General features: G+C 31.5%; 1 long non-coding RNA gene across 1 annotated transcript; it reads right to left on the bottom strand.

Annotated features, from left to right (window-relative positions):
* Positions 1-4,020: 4,020 nt before the first annotated feature.
* LOC143069728 (uncharacterized) lies at positions 4,021-10,623 on the bottom strand. Its single transcript, XR_012976468.1, has 4 exons — positions 10,415-10,623; positions 6,664-6,728; positions 6,047-6,202; positions 4,021-4,348 (listed from the first exon to the last, which is right to left on the bottom strand). It is a non-coding gene; the product is annotated as an uncharacterized LOC143069728 (long non-coding RNA).
* Positions 10,624-22,870: the final 12,247 nt, after the last annotated feature.

Below are 22,870 nucleotides of genomic sequence, written 5' to 3'. Positions count from 1 at the left end.
TGGTTTTATCGAGTCCGGTAATTATAGCGCACCTGTTGGAAATCCCTAGTTTATTAATAACAAGGTAGCGCTGTATCACATAGAATATCTACCTTTAGAAAGAAATCGAATGGTGAAAAAAAATTGAAAAACGGACGAGAATTGTTCAAACTACAGCAGTTTAACATGGAAAATTGTATTTAATTTAGCATATTTTTGCTTTTTACCGTTTGTTTTAAACTGTTCTAAAAGTATTTTCCGGTTAAAAGCGGATCCCGAGTTAAACAGTTAAATACCGATGAATCGATCAGGTTTCACATGATGTTTAACAAAATAATGTAGGCAAATGTAGGCATAGATTTTTTTACTGTTGAAATATGCAAAGTTTATCGAGATTGTATGAAATAATATTTACTTTCAAGTATTCTAAATTTATGTATATGTCATAAATGTCATTGATTGCATTATTGAAACTGGACAACTAAAACGGGGATAATATTTTCGTAAATATATATTTAAAAGGTGTTTATTGTGGAATGCTTGTATTAATATAATAAGCTATACAGCAAAAAATATAACAAACCGACGAAATGGGCTTGCATCTATCTGTCTTACGGTAAATTCATTTTTACACAAATTAGTTTATGTATCAAGAACTTAAATTGAAGGATAGAACCGTTTAGAATTGTTAATAATTTAATTGACTATAAATACACGAGAGATTTTGATTTTTCGTATTTAATAAAGGGTGTCCAAACGTATTTTTTTGTACAGTCATCTTCTTAACTTTATACGGAAATGGTTTTTTAATTGTCTGTAAATTTTAAAATTGAAATGACACAACTTTGTTCTCCAATTTCGTATGTGATAGCTGTCGGTTTTAACTATTAAGAACTAACCAAAAATAGGGAAAAATTTGACTAAAATAAAAATTGAACGAATGACTCTTTTCGGCAGCGTACATCAACGGAATGTAACGAATGGACTATTCGGGTTACTTCGCATGTATATTCGACAAAAACTTGTCTGTTCGTAGTTCTCCGTGAATACGAAAATGACCGATAAGTGTCAGTGATTTGATCGATCACATGCGGAGAATAAACTTCCATGCCAGATATTGAACCAATTAACGAGTTATCGAAAGATGGGCGGTAACGCAGATGAAACCTTTGAAGTGACGACGTTGTTATTCCTTCTAAATATTACTTCCATGGTATAACCTACATGTGCTAGTCTTATTTAGTAATCTCCATCATTTTGTCATGTCAAACCTTACAAAATGTGACATATTTTTACACGTGTTCCAGATTTTCTTATTAATTACCTACAATAGCAATTATAATGTTTATTTAGTTTTATTTTATTTGTGAACAACCACACATCCAAGAGTTATTGCAGGCTTGAACTTTTTTCGTACATCAACTCAAGTTTGAATATGGTCAGTCCTCCATTTCATCAATCATGACAGAGCTCGAGGTGTAATAAAAGTTAAAAACAAGAAAATCCATGAAATCAGCATTTGTGTATGTTACATCTATAATAATGTTTTCAAAAGTGAATTGTTAAAAAATTGTTAAAATAAGTTTGTTCCTTCCAAAATATAATGCTCTGTTGGCATGGTTGGTTGCTGCTATATACTACCCAGAGATGGAACCCTGAACAATAATGGACACAACATTCAAGCTTGATACAGCTCTCAATTTGGATTGTGATTATCATGATTATATATATATTTGACATAGCTTGATTTCTGGCACAGATTAAATGTAGACTAAGAAACTTAAAATTTTAAAACTGGATATTTCCTTTATAATATGTACATGTAATATGGTATAATATCCAAAACATAAATACATGTTGAGATTCAGCTTATCAAAGAATCAGAAGTATTGAACTTTTAATGAGAGCTAACTAAGTTTAGGACTTCAATGTGGACTAAGTTAATAATGGGGCTCAAAATCTAAATTCATGGTTAGATTCTGCATAACAAAAAAACCCTTAATATTTATTCAAAAAATATTATAAAAATCAAACAAAAACTTTAATTTTGGACCGGTTGGACCATCTTGTACAGATCTATTCTCTTTTACTTTATAGTTATTGTCTAAAAACTAAATGTCTCCCAATGATGACATCATCATACCATTACACAGCCACAAATTTCAAGCAGTTGATTAAAAAATTGATCAATGGAGTTTAAAGTTATGTTACTTTCAAGAGAGAAAACAAACCTGCCCCTTTTAATAGATGAATGGTACATGTACATGTAGATGTGATGGTCCTCATAATTATGAATCCTATTCTTGTTCAAGCATTTTACCTAGACACCTATGAATTAATTCTTTGAAATACTGAACCTTGCTGCATTAATTTTTATTGTATTTTTATTACTGCTCATCAAAACATTATCTTGACCCCTTCTCTCTTACATTAATATTGTACATATACTCTTTACTTTTACTGCACATTAACCAATTTCAATTATTTAATATACATGATTGGGGACTGGGTTTTAAGCTAACAGATACCTTGGTAGCTGTTACACCCAAATTATGTCCTGATACTCTTGGCATTAACAATAATTGATATTGTATTGTGTGCATTAAATTTAAACCAGTAATGAATATATGTACTTTATATCAATTGCTTTATATATTTCAAAAACTTTGAGAAGGAATCTGGTCCAATTGCCTGTTTGTCACTGCTAAATTATTGTCTAAAAAGCAATTAAAATCTCATAATTTTTATTCAGTAAGGAAACACAAGAGTGCACACGCTGAAATGTCTCGCTTTCTTTACTAATCATTGATATTATGTTGATAGTCCTAAATATAAAGCTGTATTTCAACTGTCACATAAACTTAACCAAGAAAACTTAACATTGACCAATGAACCATGAAAATGAGGTCAAGGTCAGATGAACCATTCCAGGTAGACATGTACAGCTAACAATTCTTCCATACAACAAATATAGTTGACCTATTGCTTATAGTTTCAAAAAAAAAAGACCAAAGCACAAACTTAAACACTGAGCAATGAACTGTGAAAATTTAGGTCAAGGTCAAATAAAACCTGTGCAACTTATATTAAGATCATAAAATATTTCCATACACCAAAATAGTTGACCTATTGCATATACATTGTAGTATTAGAAAAAAAGACCAAAAAGACCAAAACTCAAAAACTTAACTTTGACCACTGAACCATGAAAATGAGGTCAAGGTCAGATGACGCCTGCCAGATAGACATGTACACCTTACTATCATACCATAGTAACCATACACCGAATAAACTCGACCTATTGCTTATAGTACCTGAGATATGGACTTGACCACCAAAGCCTAACCTTGTTCACTGATCCTTGAAATGAGGTCAAGGTCAAGTGAAAACTGTCTGACGGGCATGGGAACCTTGCAAGCTACGCACATACCAAATATAATTATGATAACTAAAAGGATAACTTATCCTTTACTTATAACAAGAGAGAATTTCACATTACAAAAAATCTTTCATTTTTTTTCAAGTAGTCACTGAACCATGAAAATGAGGTCAAGGACATTAGACATGTGACTGATGGAAACTTTGTAACATGAAGCATCTATATACAAAGTATGAAGCATCCAGGTCTTCCATCTTTGTAGTAAAAGCGGTTGTAATACTGCATTGTTTTATGCATAAAATCTACTATTTAATCAAATGTGTTTATAATGTATCCATTTTGAGATCTGGTATACCCGGTTAGCACAGTAATAATTCATTTGCGAGATAATTTTATTCCCGTTTTCTTTTTGTTGATAGCAGATCTTTATTTGTTGGACTATAAATTTGAATATATTCACACTTTTTGATGAATGATGGCCAATTGAAAGTTTTAAACTATTCTGTTAATTATATTCAACTTGAAGTATTGTGTTTTGTGTTGTTGGGATGCTGTACCAATGAACCTATACCCCACATCTCCTTGTATCACATGTTCATATATTTGGAAAAAAGTTAAATCATATTTTATAACTGTATTATTTGGCTAAAATTGAGTCTGAGATAAAACTATTCTTTATTTCTATTTTAATTAATAACAACAATACATGTATGTTCATGATTAATTTATGAAGACATGCAATTTTTTGAAAACAAAAATTTAATAAAACGAAAATAGATATTTAAAAATGCACACAAATTTCCATGTGCAGCTAGTATGCACTTCAATTCACTCATTGAAACGTGAATAATCCTTGTTTGAGAGTGCATTAGTCTTGTTATTTGTAAGTGTGAGTCTATTCCATTTATGTATACATGAATCTCTACAGGCTTTCAATGCGTCTCATATAACTTGGTAAACTTCCAATGATTAGGTTGACATAATAGTGATCTGAAAATATATAAACATTTTTTTTGAACTTTGTTACTTCTGGTTTGATGTACAGTGAGTAGGTAAGAGATGTATATGGTATGCCATTGTTTGTCCATCCATCCTTTCAAATGACAACACTTTGTTCAATATCTCAAAGTAGAAGGGGCTAAATAAAAAAGGTTTTTATTTGGCCCAGATATTACTAAAAAATAACAGTTATCCTTAATATTTCAAAATTTGTCCAAACTAGACTAAGGTACACCATTTTCAGAAAATAATGTTTTTTTTTAACAATTTAAGAGTTACTATGGCAATAAACTTAGACAAAAAATTTTAAATTCTTGATTTTCCTTGTTTTTTTGGTCAAATAAAAATATATTTTAGACTATATGTGTGCATCCAAGAAAGTTATACATTTCCAAACATAATGTGTCTTTTTGAAATAGTTGACAAACATTTTATATTCTTGGACCAAAAATAGTCCTTAAATATTATAGTCTTCTTTGCTTTGAACAATTTCTCATGAAATTTCAACACAAAATTTAGATTCAGTTCCCTTTTAATTTAGATTTTTTGGAGTCTGTTGTTCAAAAGTTGCAGGACCTATCAGATTTAGGGTTATTTTTCACACCTCATATTAAGCTTGAGTTTGCTTAAAGTCAATAATCTCATATCTGTACTGAATGTCTTTCAGTTGTGTGTATACTTGTACCCGGCCATGTCCCCTCTTTTTTTTGGTTAAATCTTTTTTCTATTTGTATCCATCTGATAAGTTAATACTTTTTCAACTTATTTTATTATTTGTTCTTATTTTGTACTGTTACACCAGTGTTTCAGGTAAGGGGAGGGTTGGCCACCAGCTTTCATGTTTAACCCTGCCACATGTTTATGTCTGTCCCAATTCAGGAGGCTGTAATTCAGTGGTTGTTATTTGTTGTATCACATATTGGTTTTTTTTGTTCATTATTTTGTACATAAACTAGGCCAAATTTCTTGTTTCAATTGTTTTACATTTGTCATTACAGGGTCTTTTATAGCTCTCTGTGTGGTATGGTATTTACTCATTGTTTAAGACTGTATGGTGACCTACTTTAGGCTACAGTTGTTAATTGCTGTCATTTGTCTATCATTGGATGAGTTTTCTCATTGGCAATCATACAACATCCTCTATTTTATACAGTGTAGTTGTATCTAACAATTTGACCATATAATTAATATCACCATGATATATATAGGAAATATAGTAATATTTAGAAAAAAAATTGTATTTGTTTTAAAAGAGGGACGAAAGACCCCAAAGGGACAGTCAAACTCGTAAATCCAAAACAAACTGACAACGCCATGGCTAAAAATAAAAAAGACAAACAGAAAAGCAAAAGTACACATGACACAACATAGAAAACTAAAGAATAAACAACACGAACCCCACCAAAAACCAGGGGTGATCTCAGGTGCTCCGGAAGGGTAAGCGGATCCTGCTCCACATGCGTCACCCGTCGTGTTGCTTATGTGATTACAAATCCGGTAAATAGTCTAATTCAGTAGGTCAAATTCATGAAAGGGAAGGGGATTGTAGTTACGACGTAAGGAACATATCCGATATTTTAATATATAATTTGGTCTTGTATTTTATGTTCAAATATATCTAGCATTTGTCTAGTAAAAACTAAATTTTGTGAACAACCAATTTATAACTTTCATAGAAGATATACTTACGGTGTATCAATTGATTCATATTGAAGCTACATGTACACTGTACATGTAAACTTTTTCAGTTTCATTCTGTCTGGTTCCAAGTCTTAACAATTACTGTTAAAGTCTCCAAGGAAACTAATTCAATAACTATGTTCAAAGTCCTTCTGGTTGACATAGCTGAAATTAATAAAGAGATAATAAAATAAGTTTAACTAAAAATAAATTGTTGCATTATTTATTAAACATATATGAATAGATAGTTCGAAAAATATGGGGGAGGGAAGTATAATTGACAATTAAACTGAATCTAACCTTTTTTATAATTCATTCACTTTGTTTTATCTTACTAAACTAATTAAAAGAACTGTAAAAAAGATGTGTCTACATTAATTGGATTTGATAAAATATGGCCTCTTGTCAAACTCAGTTTTCATTTTAAGAATTAATTTTAAACATTGAAGTATTTAAATGTGAAGTTACCTTATTTACAAACATTTTTGAAGATCAGTGTAAGTACATTTAATATATTTATTCCATATATGACAGCGAGTCAGGATAATTAAAAACTATTTTTTTATAATTTGATAAAGTAATTAAATAATCCATGCAAATAAAAATATCTAAAAATAAAATAATACCTAATATACACTTTTTGTTTTATTCATTATGATTCAGTCTAAACATTGTGCTGTTTTGTCACCATCTGTAAGATAAAAAAAAAACAACATTAGAACTGATCACTGGCGTCTTAGAATTATAGTCAACACTCAACAGTGCATTTTTTGCAGGAATAAAAGATTTATTAGGAGTACATGTACATGTATATATATAAGGCCAAATTAAATAATATCTATGAAAAAAATATGGTAGGTAGGTAGGGAATTTATTTTATTCAACATTGGGAGAGATATTCTGACTTGTAAAATGCTTATTGAAAAGACGACAAAAAAAACTCTAAGGGGGTCTCATTGGGGGGTTCCGATCCCGGATCCCACTTACTGTTTTGTCAGATTCCCGTCTCCCGCTTACACTATATACGTAAGCAATTCACATTTTTTTGGTCATTTCCCGGGTCCCCCAAGACCTCCTTTCCCGTTTTCACGCCACAATAATTTGACTTTCATGTGTCACGCTTACAAAAAATCTGCAATCCCGTGTCACGCTTAGACCCCAATAAGACCCACCTCTAAGGCATACAGCTATTTGTAACCTTAAATCATAGGGTAAGTAGGAAACACACATATTTTCTTATTTGCCCTAAATGATTTTTCTTGGGGGGGGGGGGGGGGTATCATACCTGCCAACTGTCACTATTTGCAGGGGATTTCCCCCATGGAGGCTCCCAAATTGAAATTTTGAAAGAGCAATTTTGTCCACAATTTTAAAGGGAAACTTCGCAAAAAAATCAAAAATTGATATTATGTTCATTCTGTATAAAAATGTTTAAATTCATAGATATTAAAGTTTTATTCCGCTAGATAAGCGATCACCATCGATTTTAAATTTAGAGTATCAATTCTCCGAGATCCGCCATCTTGTCTTCTTTCCCGATGAATAAAAACGATATGTCTATAAACCACAAAGAAACAAAACTACAGTAACCGATGTAGTCGTAATTACGTGTCGATATCTTGTCAATCGTACGGTTGTTTAATACGACTAACTAACTTGATACGGAAAATATTCTTACTTTTTTTAAATTACCATGGTCTGTTGTTTTTAAACTGTTGATATTGGAATTAGGTGAAAAGTCAAAGTTGAAATCATAAATAAGTGTTCCGTGAAAATTGTTTTCGAAAATCTAATTTGTTCATAATTCTTTAAAGTAATAAACTTTTTTCAAATATATTTTGATCTTCCCTTATCTGATCACCAGCATGGCTAAAGGTATTACTTCCAAAGGTATTGTGAGGGGTGTGAGGTGACACGTCCAGGTATTCAAGCGATTTCCTGTCGGGCTTGCAAGTTCATGCATCGTTTCACTTCTGCAGGTATTGATCAGTGTACACGGCTGATAACTTATAACTTATAACTTTCCATTTTGAACTATCAGATGTATAATATACAACTCTGTCTTACTTGTCATTACTAAACTCATACGCTTGTTTATAAATAACATTTCTGGTGTAAAGAATATAATTCATAATATATAAATAATACTCAAAAAATAAGATTTGATGAAATTAAAATCTATTTAAATATTTTTTCCAAGGGTGAATTTGGGAAAATGTAATATATAGTCATTGTCAATAGTGAAGGACAGATTGGAACAGACCAGAAATATTGATTTAAAAAAATGTACGCACTTGCCGACGATTCGTTAATACGACTGGATATAAAGTTACGGAACTATAGCGCAATTTAAAATATATACGTGTATACATTGAACATAAGAAAAAAACATATATTTTGAATAAATAGGGGTAAAAGTGTTGTAAATAGACTAGCCAACGTATGCCAACAGTATGTAATCATCGAATGTCGATAGACTACAGTTGTATACCAAAAGAAGAAGAGAACCAATTTGATTTAAATACAGGTCGATGTATAACTTTTGCTTTGGTTCATTGAAGCTGTGGACCTAGGAAAATCACAGATTTATATTTCAATAAGATTGTTCTCAAACAAAGGAAGGAATTCGTCATCACAATTGTTATATATGCCACTGGACGAACACTAATTATCCCCAGGGGATGTGAATATTTTGCTGGGAAACTTTTGAGTATCAAAGTTTCAAATTAATTTCGGGATTTATTTTCTTTCTTGGTATTCAATAACCGAAAAAAGAATAAATTACTTGTTCGCTAAATAGGGATATTCTTGTCAGATAAAAGAATTTTAGTTATATTTAAAAAATAAGGAAATATGACATTAAATTGGTTATGTCTTTTTTTCAACATCGTTAAAACGATGTGTGTCTAAGGTGAACGCCACAAGAACCCTGTAATACTAGTACGAGAGTATAGCATGTAAACATTCCTTCTCAATAATATGGTTGTATTTGAAAACTTTTCATACAGATTGACAACTCATTGTCCGATATGCATGTAATATTTGCCACATGACGCCCATAGTTCTTTCTACCATCATCACCTTATTCCTTGATATTGCTGTAAACATCGATGGTTCACACCCAAACAAAATGGGAGTAATGAACCTTCAGAGCTTCTCCGTGTTATACACTTGTGAAATATATAGACGAAATTTCTGTATTGAAATGAATCTACATCTCACAAACAGGATTTTCAAATAACGATTTTGAGTAATCACCTTACAAACCAATATAAACGTATGGCAAGATATAACCATGAAGGAATTTAGTTTTTGTCAGAACTCATCACTATATCATAAACGTATACGTATATATATGCATACAGTTTCAAATATCAAGAACAAGCGTTCGATGTCGATAGTCTGTTCTCTAACTGTTCAGAGTTAGACATGTCACTTGTTCATTCTTGGAAGCCTTCATATTCCCCGTCTAACGATGGGAACTCTTTCTGATTGTGTTGACTATAAATGCTTGTATGGTAATTCTGTCGTTTATCTGTACAAGCGGTTGCATTTCCTCTCCTTTCCCAACAAACAAACGAACGAAACGCAACTAGTTTTACATTGATTTTAAGCTTATAAAAGTATAAAGAAGCCAAAAAACAACATTACATTGTATTTGAAGGCTCCCTTGAAGGTTGTTTATGACTATGACAGCCATCTTGCACACAAAACCCCCATGGGCATTTTGAAAAGTTGGCAGGTATATGGTGTATTATTACATTGTATAAATTGACCATATAATAATTCAATAAAATATTCTTGAAATAAATAGTAATACCAGGGATTGAAGTAAAATTTTTAGCATTGTAGCCCACAGCTTAAATTTTATAGCCAACATATATATATTAAATATATAAAAAAAAGAAATTGAAGTAGCCCACACTTAAATGCTTGTAATTGTAGGGCTATTGTGTGTGGACTCATGCTAATTTCAAACCCTGAATACTGAAATGAAAATGTTCCCATCCAGACTATTGTACATTTATTTTGCACATGACCATGATGACATATATAATAAAGGGCCTATAATAAAAGCAAAATTCATAATAAATCAGTATGTGTGTGTTACCCTGTGTTATTTTTCAAGTATGATAATTTTATGATTGTTTTATTTCTTTATTCCATGAAATTATATATCATGTATATATCTGAATCGAATTTTGATCAATATGGAGCAGCTTCTCGGGTAAATTTATCCACTCTCACAACATTTTATGCAAAGTCGATAGTTTTCAAGCCATAATTGACCACAATCGATTTCTTCGACCTAACGATACAGAATTTTGCAAAGTTTCTATTTAGTTAAATTATTTGGATTGAGTGTATTTTACTTACAGTTATCGTTTTTATTCATGTATAATGGTAAAGTTGATATCAGATATCCTCATTCATCAATGGTCGGCCATATTTGCTTCAGTAGCAACAAAAGGTCATCTCGGGTCAAACCACTTGAAGAGCGCGTAACGAAAAAAGCCGAAGGCAGTGATTAGTGTAGAGTAGTATTCGGGCCCGTATGCGGATCGGAACTGGAACTGCCGGGGAGTTTGACTATCTTCGTGACGTCGCGTAATTGTAATACTTTATGTTGTATTGAATAGAAACGTATAATGGCAGACGTAGTTCTATCTTTAACGCCTTAGTTAGCTTACGATCAAATACACAACGCAACGCAATAATCTACACACATCAATAACCTCTAGAAAAAATGTGTTTAATCCTTATAATTCTTCAGCCAAACATTTTTTTTGTTGTTGATGGCTACTATATATATTTACCATCAAAAGCACAATGGCAAGTCGTAACTAAGGAGTACGCCGCCATCTTGACTTTCTAAAAACCATAAATGTCCGATAAATACAACGGAATCTTAAATGAAATAGCACCTACCTCAAAAACTTCATTTTTTAAAATTAGATTTTATCCGAATTTGAAGCGTACACGTAACGAAATAATCTTTCCCTTGAAAATTCCCATTCGTATGACGTCGTGTTTTGCCATGACGTAAATTCGCCAAATCCTTCATGAAATTTCGCGGAATTTTATTAAATTTAATTTTTGTACATTTTCGAAGCTTTAGTGCAATAAATTTATTTCTTGTTTTGTTATATATGCACTAGAATAGTCACAACTGTTATGCAATTGTTTTTTAATCTCAATAATGATTTGCTGAAAATCCCGGGATCACTGCAAGCTTGTGTATCGCGCATGAATAGATTACAAAAGTAGTTTCGGAAACATGGTTTATCGAAGTGTAAACTTAGAGAAAATTTCTAATTGACCAATCCAATTCAAGTATTTATATATATGCAAATCATTTAAGAATTATATTTTCATATTCACATAAATGTATTGTTTTTCGTGAGTTCATTTTTTATATAAGACTTATGTTGTACGATTAAACCACGGTCCAATGTTAGAGATTGGCGTCTTCAAAAAAGTTTAATCCAACAAAGATTATATATGTGCCTGTCCCAAGTCAGAAGACTGTAGTTCAGTGGTTGTCGTTCGTAACATTTACTTGATTTATCCTAAATTATGCCATTAGATATTTGATTGAATTGATTCATATTTTTCATGTCAGTGGCTTTCAATGCAACTCTACGTTATCGATGTATCTCATTGTTATAGGCGGTATGGTTCACTATAACTGCTTTTATCCACTTCATTTGAAATTCTTTGGATAGTTGTCTCATTTGCAATCATACCACATCACCTTATTTTTATCAGAATTAATATAAGGACCGTTTTGACTTAAGTTGTTCAGATCTCTGAAAATTCATTTTTGATACCAACACTATAACTTTCATTATGTTGTAAATGTCTGGATGTAAAAAGTATGTCAAATTTAGATATAAGCAAAATCTATAATAATGTTTCAGTATCAATTCTAACAAACATGCTATTTGAAAAGACTCGTTAGCATTTCTTTGAAAGATGGGCAATCGAGCAATTGTCCGATATTCCATCATTCTGAAAGAACAAACTTCTGAAAGTGACAAGGAAAAACATAAAATAAAGAACGCTTTTATAGTCTTTTAGTAGCTTAAATGGTAAGTTACGTCTTTTTTTTCAGTAATTCATCTGGATAAAAGATTTGCGGGTCAGTCATTGTTCCCAACGCCCTCGCTCTAACGTTCCTGTTGTAATTTCACTGATGCACTTATAAAAAAAACCCGTTAGTACGACATTTGAATAAGATTTTTGACATTCAAAAACTTTGGCCCCGAGCATTATTGAAGATACATTAATTGTCAAAATGCGCATCTGATGCATTCAAAGTAGTTATTTGCAAAACAACAAAATTTAAAAGCAAATGATGTTGCTTATAGAGCCGATTAATATAATTTACATGTTAACGCACTCTTCCGTTGAATTACTGAAATGTGAAATAACAAAAATAATGAAGTCATAAGAAATTTTAAAACGGAAAGTCCCCTAATAGAGATGATTAGGATATTAATGAACGAACTTACCAAAGCGTCACTTGACAAATCGTACGAAACAGGAGCTGCTGTTTTAATCATTTTAATGAAGAATTTCTAACATAAAACGCTCTTTGAGGTATATAGTAATTTGCATCGTCTGCATCAAGGTTAAAGAAGATATTACCTGTATCTTTATTTATCACATATTTTGTACTGATATGTATGTTTTTGCATGGCCAATAATAGCCGGAAGTCAAGGTTGGTCATCAGCCCTCGGGGCCGATATCGATATCAGCCCTCGAAATCCATATCAAGCCCCCGAGTTTAACTTCCGGTAATCTGTCAATCAAAGGCTATTTGTTAACAAGTTGAACACAATGAAAAGAAATTTAAAAAGTTACAAATGTGCTGTAGAAGAAAAAAGTAGAAATCACAAAAGTTCCCGTAAAATTTTGACGTCATGAAGAATTTAGAAAATATATGACGCCACACTGGAATGAGTATTGATATAGGATTCTTCCTAAGCATTTTTTAACATTTGTAATTTAACACTTTAAAGTCGTTTAATATTTGCAATTCTTAGAATTAATATGTTTATTGTTAATTATTTCTGACACTTTTCACAAAACGTTGTTAACCTACTGTGATACGAACTTTTTTTTAACTCACATTTATACATTTATTTTTTTGTTTTCGTTGAATATCTTTTGATTTTTGATGAAATATCAAACATAATTTGGTGTAAGCTATTTGTTTTCTCCTGCTTGAAAATATGTGATAAATAGATTATAACATGTCATTTTCCATATGGTCCATGGTATCAGCCCACGACCCATATCAAGCCCTCGGGCTAAAGCCCTCTGGCTTGATATGGGAGTCTAGGGCTGATACCAGGGCCATATGGAAAATGCCATGTAATAATCTATAAATATCTCCACAAATTCAATGTTTTCTACAATAGCAAATGGTGCACTCGATATCCAATACTTTCGATTTTAATGAATGTAATCTATATATTACTGGTAAACAACTATAAAGTCAGGGAAATTCCTTATGTAGAAAAATTGTGGTTTTGTAGCTAGCTTAACCTTGTACTTGTATGATGCATAAAAATTCCAACATAATGACAACAATGTGTGAGCAAAACAAACATATATAATAGGTAAATATGTCAAAAATTGGTGTACAGCAGTCAACATTGTGTCACTAACTTATTCAGTCTACCAACTTGGTAGCATGGTATAATGTAGTTAGATAATAACAATAAAAACCAAGGAGTAAACAAAGACTCATAAAACCAAAAGACATTTACATCAACAGTTAAAATTTAAATCTTTAAAATGTCTTTTACAGTCATTGATTTAATTTAAACAATTTCATGCAGTATTCATATATTATTATTCAGTTTTTTCTTACTTGACATCGTACCGATGATTTTGCAACATTACCAACACCACGTTTGTGTCAGACTACTGGTAGCGTCATCACTGTCAACTCGTTGAAGGTGTTCAGTTCGATACTTAAGTTTTTGAAAGGATATAAAGTCTAATAATTCAGTGGTATGACAACCAAAGCCATAAACCGGTAGTTTTTTTTTTTTAATTGGATTTGCTCTTGTTGAAAACCACCTGGACCTGTAATTAACAATTCACCTCTTCTTCGGTCATTGGTTGATAGTTGTCTCCAAAGCAATCATACTCATCCTTATTTAACATATTGGTGTTTCAATTGATCGCAGCATTTTATAAACAGTAAAACAAATAAGACCACATAAATGATGGTTAATGTCAGAACCAGAGTTTTTACTGTCGACTGGACAGGTGAAAAGACGAAATATAGTACCTAATGGGTGTAAGTAAGTTAGTAATGACTTAATTTAAAGAAGGTGACTCAATTAGCTTTCACTTATCTACCTTGATGCCCTCACTAAGAACAAAGATTACAATTTTGAACATATTATTTAGATGCAATATTCATGCCAACTATAAATTGTCTGTGGAACAAGAGAAAAAGAAATTCATATATATATATGTGACTGTATATTACATTATCTGTGACTGTATATTACATTAATTTGTAGGATCCTTTACTATAGATAATTTAGCTGATCTGTAACAATAACATCTTCATGCCTTATATGTCATGTACTGTAGTACGCCGCTAGATTAAAACTGACGAGGAAAGGTAACACACGGCCAGCGAAAGCTCTTTTTTAGAGAGCCCAGGTGGTCGTGTGGTCTAGCGGGACGGCTGCAGTGCAGGCGATTTGGTGTCACGATATCACAGTAGCATGGGTTCGAATCCCGGCGAGGGAAGAACCAAAAATTTGCGAAAGCAAATTTACAGATCTAACATTGTTGGGTTGATGTTTAGACGAGTTATATATATATATATATATATACATAAAATACAAAATCATTAAGATATTTGAGTGAGTTGTTATAAATCATTTACAGTCAAGAAATTTACACATATATATTTGTTAAAAAGTGTCCAGGTATTCACAACATTTTTTTTTCATTTGGTAGTTTATTCCAAAGTTTTGATGAGCTATATGTAAAAGATTTCTTCATAGCATTTGTGTTCGGTCGTACCACAGCTAAATTATTATTTGCAGATGACCTTTGATTTCTACTATGTAGCTATAGGTTTACAATTGGACAACAGAGTTCCTTTAAGTAATCAGGTGCTTTATCGTTTAGAATTTTATGAACAAGAATAAGTTTATGCTACGAAATTCTAGATTTGAAATTCAACCATTTTAGCTCTTTAAATAAATTTATGCTAGGTGTTAGTATTGGTGCATCAAGTATAATCCTTGCAACTCTTTTTTGCATTTTCAGATTTTTTTATATCCATCTTTATAGCAATTTCCCCATATTGAGCCACAAAAATCAAATATGGTCAGAATATAAGCATCATAAAACAGCTTTCTACTAGTAATATCTACAAATTTCTCAATTCTAGATAACAGTGCGATACGAGAATTTAAGTTTTTATATACATAGTCAATTTGATATTGCCAGTCCAAATTTTTGTCAATATATACACCCAAAGGTTTCTGTATTTCAACGGATGTGATTGGGCTATCTTGTAAAGATATATTCATTTCATTTCCTAGGAAAGTCCGTTTCTTATTGCTTCCAATTACCATAGAAGTAGTTTTTAAAGGATTTATAACCATCCTATTGTGCAGATACCAATTATTTATGGTGTTGACATCGTAATTTTGTTTTCTTTCTATCACTTCCTTGTTTGTCCCATATGAATGACGTGTTGTATCATCAGCATACATATCAATGGCTGTATGAGTGGCTTCTAAAGTCATATCATTTATGAATAAACCAAACAGAAGAGGACCTAAAATAAACACTTGGAGAACCCCATATTTGATATATTTAGATTCTGAGGCTGTATTTCCAGTGCACACTTTTTGTTTTGTATTAGACTGTTAAGACTCAGACAATTTTATTGAATGATTAAAGACTTTGTACAAATGTAATTTATGGCAGACAATGGCGTGATTTCAAACCAGATCAAATGCCTTTTTTAAATCTAGTCAGATTGTTCCTACACCATTGCCATCATCAATACATTTGAGCCAGGTGTCAATTAATTTGGTAAGGGCTGTGTGACATGAGTGGTTAGATCGGAATCCAGATTGTGCCTCATGTAATACTTTATATTTTGATAGATATAGATAAAAATGTTTTGCGACATGTTTTTAAATACCTTTGGTAATGTAGGAAGTATTGATATAGGTCGGTAGTTTTTTGGCATATGTTTATCGCTATTTCTAAATATTGGATTTACTTTGGCTAATTTAAAATTTTCTGGGAAAACACCTTCTAGTATACTTAAGTTTATTAAATACGTTATACGTGGGGCTAAAGCTTCCGATGACAATTTGATGAAAAAAGGACCAACTTCATCAAGTCCAGTTGCTTTTGATGTTTCTAGTATAGAAAGTAATTTCTTTGTTTCATCTAGTTTAATTAACGGAATCGTAAATCTAACACCAGCGGGTATTTTATCTTGAACATAATCATTTAATTTATTTGCTTGAAATTGCGTGTTATTTGTAACATACTTATCACCTTTGTTGTAAAGTGAGTGTTGAAATGATTTACTATATCTATCATTTTATCATAGTCTTTATTGTCAAAATTCATGGTAGATGGAATTTCATTTTGTGTTTTAGGTTTTAAATCTATGAGAAGAGCCCAAATGTCTTTATATATTTATTTTTTATTATTTTCTATTTTTGCTTGAAATACGACTGTTTAGATAGTTCTATTATTTGGTACATTTGTTGCGCCAATAACGGAAGTTTTCCTAATCCCTTTTGCTTTGATAACAGTTTCTTTTGCTTTTAGCGTCTTTTATCTCATCTGTAAGCCCATCTGGTTGGTGTATATGTTTAATTCTTTTAAATTTGACAGGAGCGTGTCTGTCAATAACTGACGGAAATAGTTAATATCACATTTTGAATGTCACTTATTTGTTCTATTTGAGCAAAGTTTGTCTTATTTAAATCCTCAAAAAAATGTTTTTATTTAAGTTTTTGAAAGATCAATACCGAATGTGTTTATGTTGTAAGCTTGGAATATCTTTTTGGTTTATTTTCCTTGTAATACATACTGGATAGTCATCACTTAGGGCTATTTTGGGGACATATATTTTCAGGGAGGTTAGTATAAAAATGCTCAATGGTAGTACTTGATGTTGATGTGATACGGGTAGGAATATCAATTAATTGTACAATAGATTGTGTAAGTAAACGATTTTCCCATTTATTGTTCACGCCCCCCCCCTCCCCCCCCATGTAAAATCAAAATTTGTAACTTCACGACACCAAAGTGTAAGTTAAAATGTAGCATATTTTTCTTTATATATGTATAAACCTTTTCTGACAAGTATAATATTTTTAAGTCGTCCTAAACAGTTGACAAACATGTTTTTTGGTCTTTTTACATGAACTGTTAACTATCCTTTTTTTTTTACATTAATTCTTAAATCCAGTGTGCTGATTTGTATTTTCTTTGCTTTGATTGAGATGTTTTCTCTTGAAAAGTATTTAATTTGCAGTTTTTGTTATTGTAAATTACTCACCTCGATTCGTGAAAAAAGGCGACTATTTTCTACTGTAAACCTATAAGAACGTGTGCTACTGGTTGTTTTTACTGTAACTGAATTTTTTTATTACATCTATTATGAACTTTGAATTTGCTTAGACTACTATGACATTCATTGTATGACACAAGTTGAATATTGAACCCTTCATTTAACAAAAAATGAAAAAAGAAGTTTAAAACCAAATATTGAAAGAATTGCTCATTTTGTATTTTTCAGTTTTTCACCTTCTCCGGAGATTTGTTTATCAAGTAAAGAATTTGAAGTTTTATTAGTCTTTCTTGTGAGCCATAAAAGTGTGATGAAATTCGTCGACGTTTCCAAGCTCATAAACTTTTTATTGTATACAATAAATGAATAAATGTCACTTAGTTGAAATATTATAACAGTGGATACAGTTATCATAAATTTGTAATGAAATCTACACAATATCATATACGATTCTTTGAAGTATAATTCTACTGGAAGAAATTTTTCAAACAGTAGTATTTTACTTTTATTTTTTAAAGGTAATCTTATTTAACAAGTAATAAACCGATTACGAAATTGCCATTCATATCATTCTTCTAAACCCCAATAGTCTAACTGATGGTGATAGATAAGACAATTGTTGGGATAGATTTAAAACTTAATTTGTGATTTTAATTCTGTTATTGTGCTTAAACTGTAGCGAATTATTTTTGGCATTGCACAAGACAATTTTATCTGATATTTCTGTTTGAAATAAAATTGAGAATGGAATTGATTATAAGAATACAGCTATCAATAATGTACTATAGGACTACGTGAATTATAGATAAGTAAGATAAAATGCGTCCCTTCTGAGCTACTGAAAATCTTAGTATAGTGAGGGAACGACCATGTTTCTTCAGAGGTGTTAAGTTTTTTCTTAAAAAATATTCTGATCCCAAATTTGATTAAATACAATATTGTGGTCAAGCAGATGACAAAAAAAATATTTTGAACCCATATTTTCCCCATACGTTATTGTTTAATCTTGAAGAGAAAAAACAATTGATTGGTGGCGTCTAAAATGAAAAGAAAAATCTGAATCAGACAAAAAAATCATAACCCTCCCCCTTTTTTTTGGAATTTATTAGGGAGAAACCAAAATAAGCTAAGAAACATTGGTGATGAAATTATTCACTTGCAAGTGAATAATTTGACCTCATTGAATCTGTATTCATGTGAACTTCAATTAAACCTCTTAGCTAGAGATGGATTTTAACGCATGAATTGAAAGAATGTCACCATTGAAAGTGAAACAAAAAATAATCATTTGATTGGTTGATTCGATCCACAGAAAAATCATTCTTAAACAGGTTAAAACAATGATTAACATATCTATGATGAGTTTATTTACAACTGGGTCGATGCCACTGCTGGTGGAGATTTATTTTCCAGAGGGTATTACCAGCCCAGTAGTCAGCACTTTTTGTGCTGACATGAATTATCTTTGATATGGTTATTTTTATAAATTAACTGTTAACAAAATTTTGAATTTTTGAAATACTAAGGCTTTTCTACCTCAGGCACAGATTACCTTAGTTTGATTTGGCAAAACGTTTAGAAATTTTGGTCCTCAATGCTCTTCAACTTCGTACTTTATTTAGCCTTTTTAACATTTTTGGATTCGAGCGTCACTGATGAGTCTTTTGTAGACGAAACGCGCGTCTGGCGTATATACAAAATTTAGTTCTAGTATCTATGATGAGTTTATATATGTTTAATCGATTATATGAAATCAAACAGACCTTTAAAAATCTAATTGCACGAGTTCGCTGAATCTATTTATATCTAAATTGATGTTTATATTGTTTATATGACCATCGCAAGTCATCTTGATAATTTATTATATGGCGGCGTCTAGACTTAAATACTCACGAAAGGAAGCTACATATTATCGAGCCCATACCTTGTAAATGGTTTATTTTATACTTTTTATAATTTGGATAAATGTTTGTATTGTTATAAATCAAATATGAGAATTTGAGTCATATCGGTGAACATGAATTTGACAGCTAGTGCCCTTTAAAATGTTTCGGATAATGATTTGGGTAATGAGCGAATTCAATTTTTTGGAATAACCTGAGTGTACTTTATCTAAATTTACGGAATAATCTTGTATAAAATCTTATGAGTTTAATATCATTAATAAATGAAAGTAACAATGTATACTATATACATGATATATATACAACACAATATTAAAAAAAATATAAATTCATAATTTATATAATTATATAGGGAAAATACCAATTGCCATATTTATATAAACATTAATGGTTTCGTGTGAAATAACAATTTAACTTGTTATCTAGGTCAACCAACTAGTTCCACATTACAAAATAGTGTGTATAAAAAATGTTGATTTATTTGCAATCTTCAGTTTTGCTGGCATATTTCAATGATCTTGGTCACCGACGTATATTCATAATATCTAATGTCTTGTGTTAAATAAACGCAACAGTAGTATACCACTGTTCAAAACTCATAAATCCATGGACAAAAAAAATTGGGGTAACAAGCTTAAACTGAGGGAAACGCATTAAATATAAGAGGAGAACAACGACACAACACTAAAATGTAACACACACAGAAACGGACTAAGCATTAGACAAAATCCTATGCGAAAAACAAATATAACATCAAAACCAAATACATGAATTTGGGATAAATAAGTAGCGTGACACGTCTTATAGTAATGTGAGTTCACACTCAAAAATAAGAGAAAACAAACGACACAACGGAAACACAACGTCAAAATGTAACACACACAGAAACGAACTATAATATAACAATGGCCATATTCCTGACTTGGTACAGGACATTTTTAAAGAAAAAATGGTGGATTGAACCTGGTTTTGTGGCCAAACCACCCTCTTTTATGGCTATGCGAAATATAACATTAAAATGACAACACAACATTACAAGACTATAATATAAATAAATAGGAGAACACAATTGAAAAGAAACACACGAATAATAGCTAACAAAAGGCAACAAGTTTAAAATTTGTATACGCCAGAGGTGCATTTTGTCCACACAAGACTTACTAGTGACGCCCAGACACAAAAGCCCGAAAGCCGAAACAAGCACAAAGTCGAACAGCATTTAAAAAAGTTCAAAAAGTTGTGCAAAAAACGGTCAGGGTCCCCCGCCAGGCACCAGAACATCCCTACCACCTAGAACCACCTACACCCCGCAATCAGCAAACCCCATAAAATGACCATACTAAAGATATATGACAAAACTGAAATATTAACTAACCACAGGAAACAACCGAAACACACCACCTTCAACCCGACAAAATGCATCACAAAAACTAAACACATTCGAATAAGTCAAAACCCCAACGCCAAGCGACGTCACACCTGAAATTGCAAAAAATGACAAAACAACGACGCCACACCTGAACCTTTTAAACAGACCATCAACAAATGAAATTTGACGTCACACCTGAATGAATAAGAAAGAACTAGGATTGACTCAAGACTACACTTGAAACAAACACTGCCACTACATTCAACCATCTTAAACTTTGAATTGATCACCAACTTACACACAACTAAACAATGAGTTATACTTGAAATACAGTATTTTAACACAAAAGACAGTTTAACAACTTCTTTTCCATAAAATTATATTTTACCTCTTATATTCCTTTTACTGTACCGATCATTATATTTAGCATGGAATTTAATTTTTGGTCTGGGCAAAATGTATCACTTACAATTTTTTTTTCTCTATGCATTTTAAGAGTAAATAAAGAACTCTCTTAGTTTTTTTGTTAATTTTAGATAAATGTGTGACAAATTTGTGGCCAACTTTCTCATTACAGTTAAATTGAAATAACAAAACCACAAATATCAAAACCTTCATCAAACTATTACAATAGGACTCAACACACATGTATATCATTTCTTACGAAAGACTACAACGTTATCCTTCTTACATTTAAGTCCGATGATTATGAGGTCATAACTACATGTATCTTTGTTAATAACATGGAGTCTATTTCTTGTAATATAATTTACAACCAAAAAATCATTGGCTGGGCTATAAAAAAATGAACCATCCATGATACTTTCTAAATGTTCAAACTTTAGTATCATTATCTGCAGATCATTAGATGACATTTGTGTTATAAATATTATGAAGCTATAAAGGACCTCAAACTATTCTAGTGTAAAACAAAACAAACGGAAACACCAACGGTCTAATCTATATAAAAAACGAGAAACGAGAAACACTTATGAACCACACCAACAAACGACAACTACTGAACATCAGTATAACTTAGAAAAGAATAACAGTAGTAAACACAAGAAATATTTCAAGTGATGACACTAGAGTTGGTGCAACCATCATCTACACAGAAAAGGGAACAAGACGATTACAGTGTATCACTGATAGAGAATATTTACGGAAACAGATCCATTTTACAGTATACATAGCAAAACATTTCACAGCATTGGCATATTTTTGGCATCTTTAAACATTTCTATTAAAAAAAAAGATATAAAGTGTGCATGTGTAAACACCATTAATCTTTAATGTGTCTTTCTTCAGAAATTAAGGCTGAAAATTAATTGCTTCACAGTTAAGCCAATAACATGTTGTTTTTTTAGGTGTGACGATATTTATGTTGGGGCACAAACATCCTTTATAACATTATATCAACTTGAGCATAGTTAACCTAATAACATAGCACTATTCAACTCAGATTGGTTTGTATAACTTGCTAATCGTTCGACTAAAAAGGTTACCTTTGCTTTGTTATACCAAAATATGACAGCTTACTTCTTACGAATAAAAAATAAGTGCACAATCACTTGCTATTGAAACGGAGTGATAGACAGTTCACATAACGGAGGGGGATACGACCTTTCTCAGGACTCTGGGATCGGGATTTCGGGACTTCAGGTTTTTAAGCCTGAGATCTCGGGATCAGGACCCCTCCTAGCCTCCCTCATAAAGCACTAGCAACTGAAAGTTTCTGTAAATTTTCCGGAGATAACGCAGAATATTGTGCGCATTTCCTTTTATAATGTCCCCAATAAAAAAACTTTCGGGAGAATTTATGTGGTTTAAGTTTTCAAAAATTGGTTAAATTTAATGTTGTCAAATCAGTATCATATTTAACTACTCAAAATAAAATAGCTGATGCCAACCAAGTTTGTAAATATATGAGACAAGCATTTGAATATAAAAAAAGGAGATGTCAGATGTG

This window comes from Mytilus galloprovincialis, chromosome 3, assembly GCF_965363235.1.
Source record: "Mytilus galloprovincialis chromosome 3, xbMytGall1.hap1.1, whole genome shotgun sequence".
Lineage (NCBI taxonomy): Eukaryota > Metazoa > Mollusca > Bivalvia > Mytilida > Mytilidae > Mytilus > Mytilus galloprovincialis.
The sequence above is the reverse complement of the archived record's forward strand: the minus strand, read 5'-3'. Positions and strand labels throughout refer to the sequence as shown.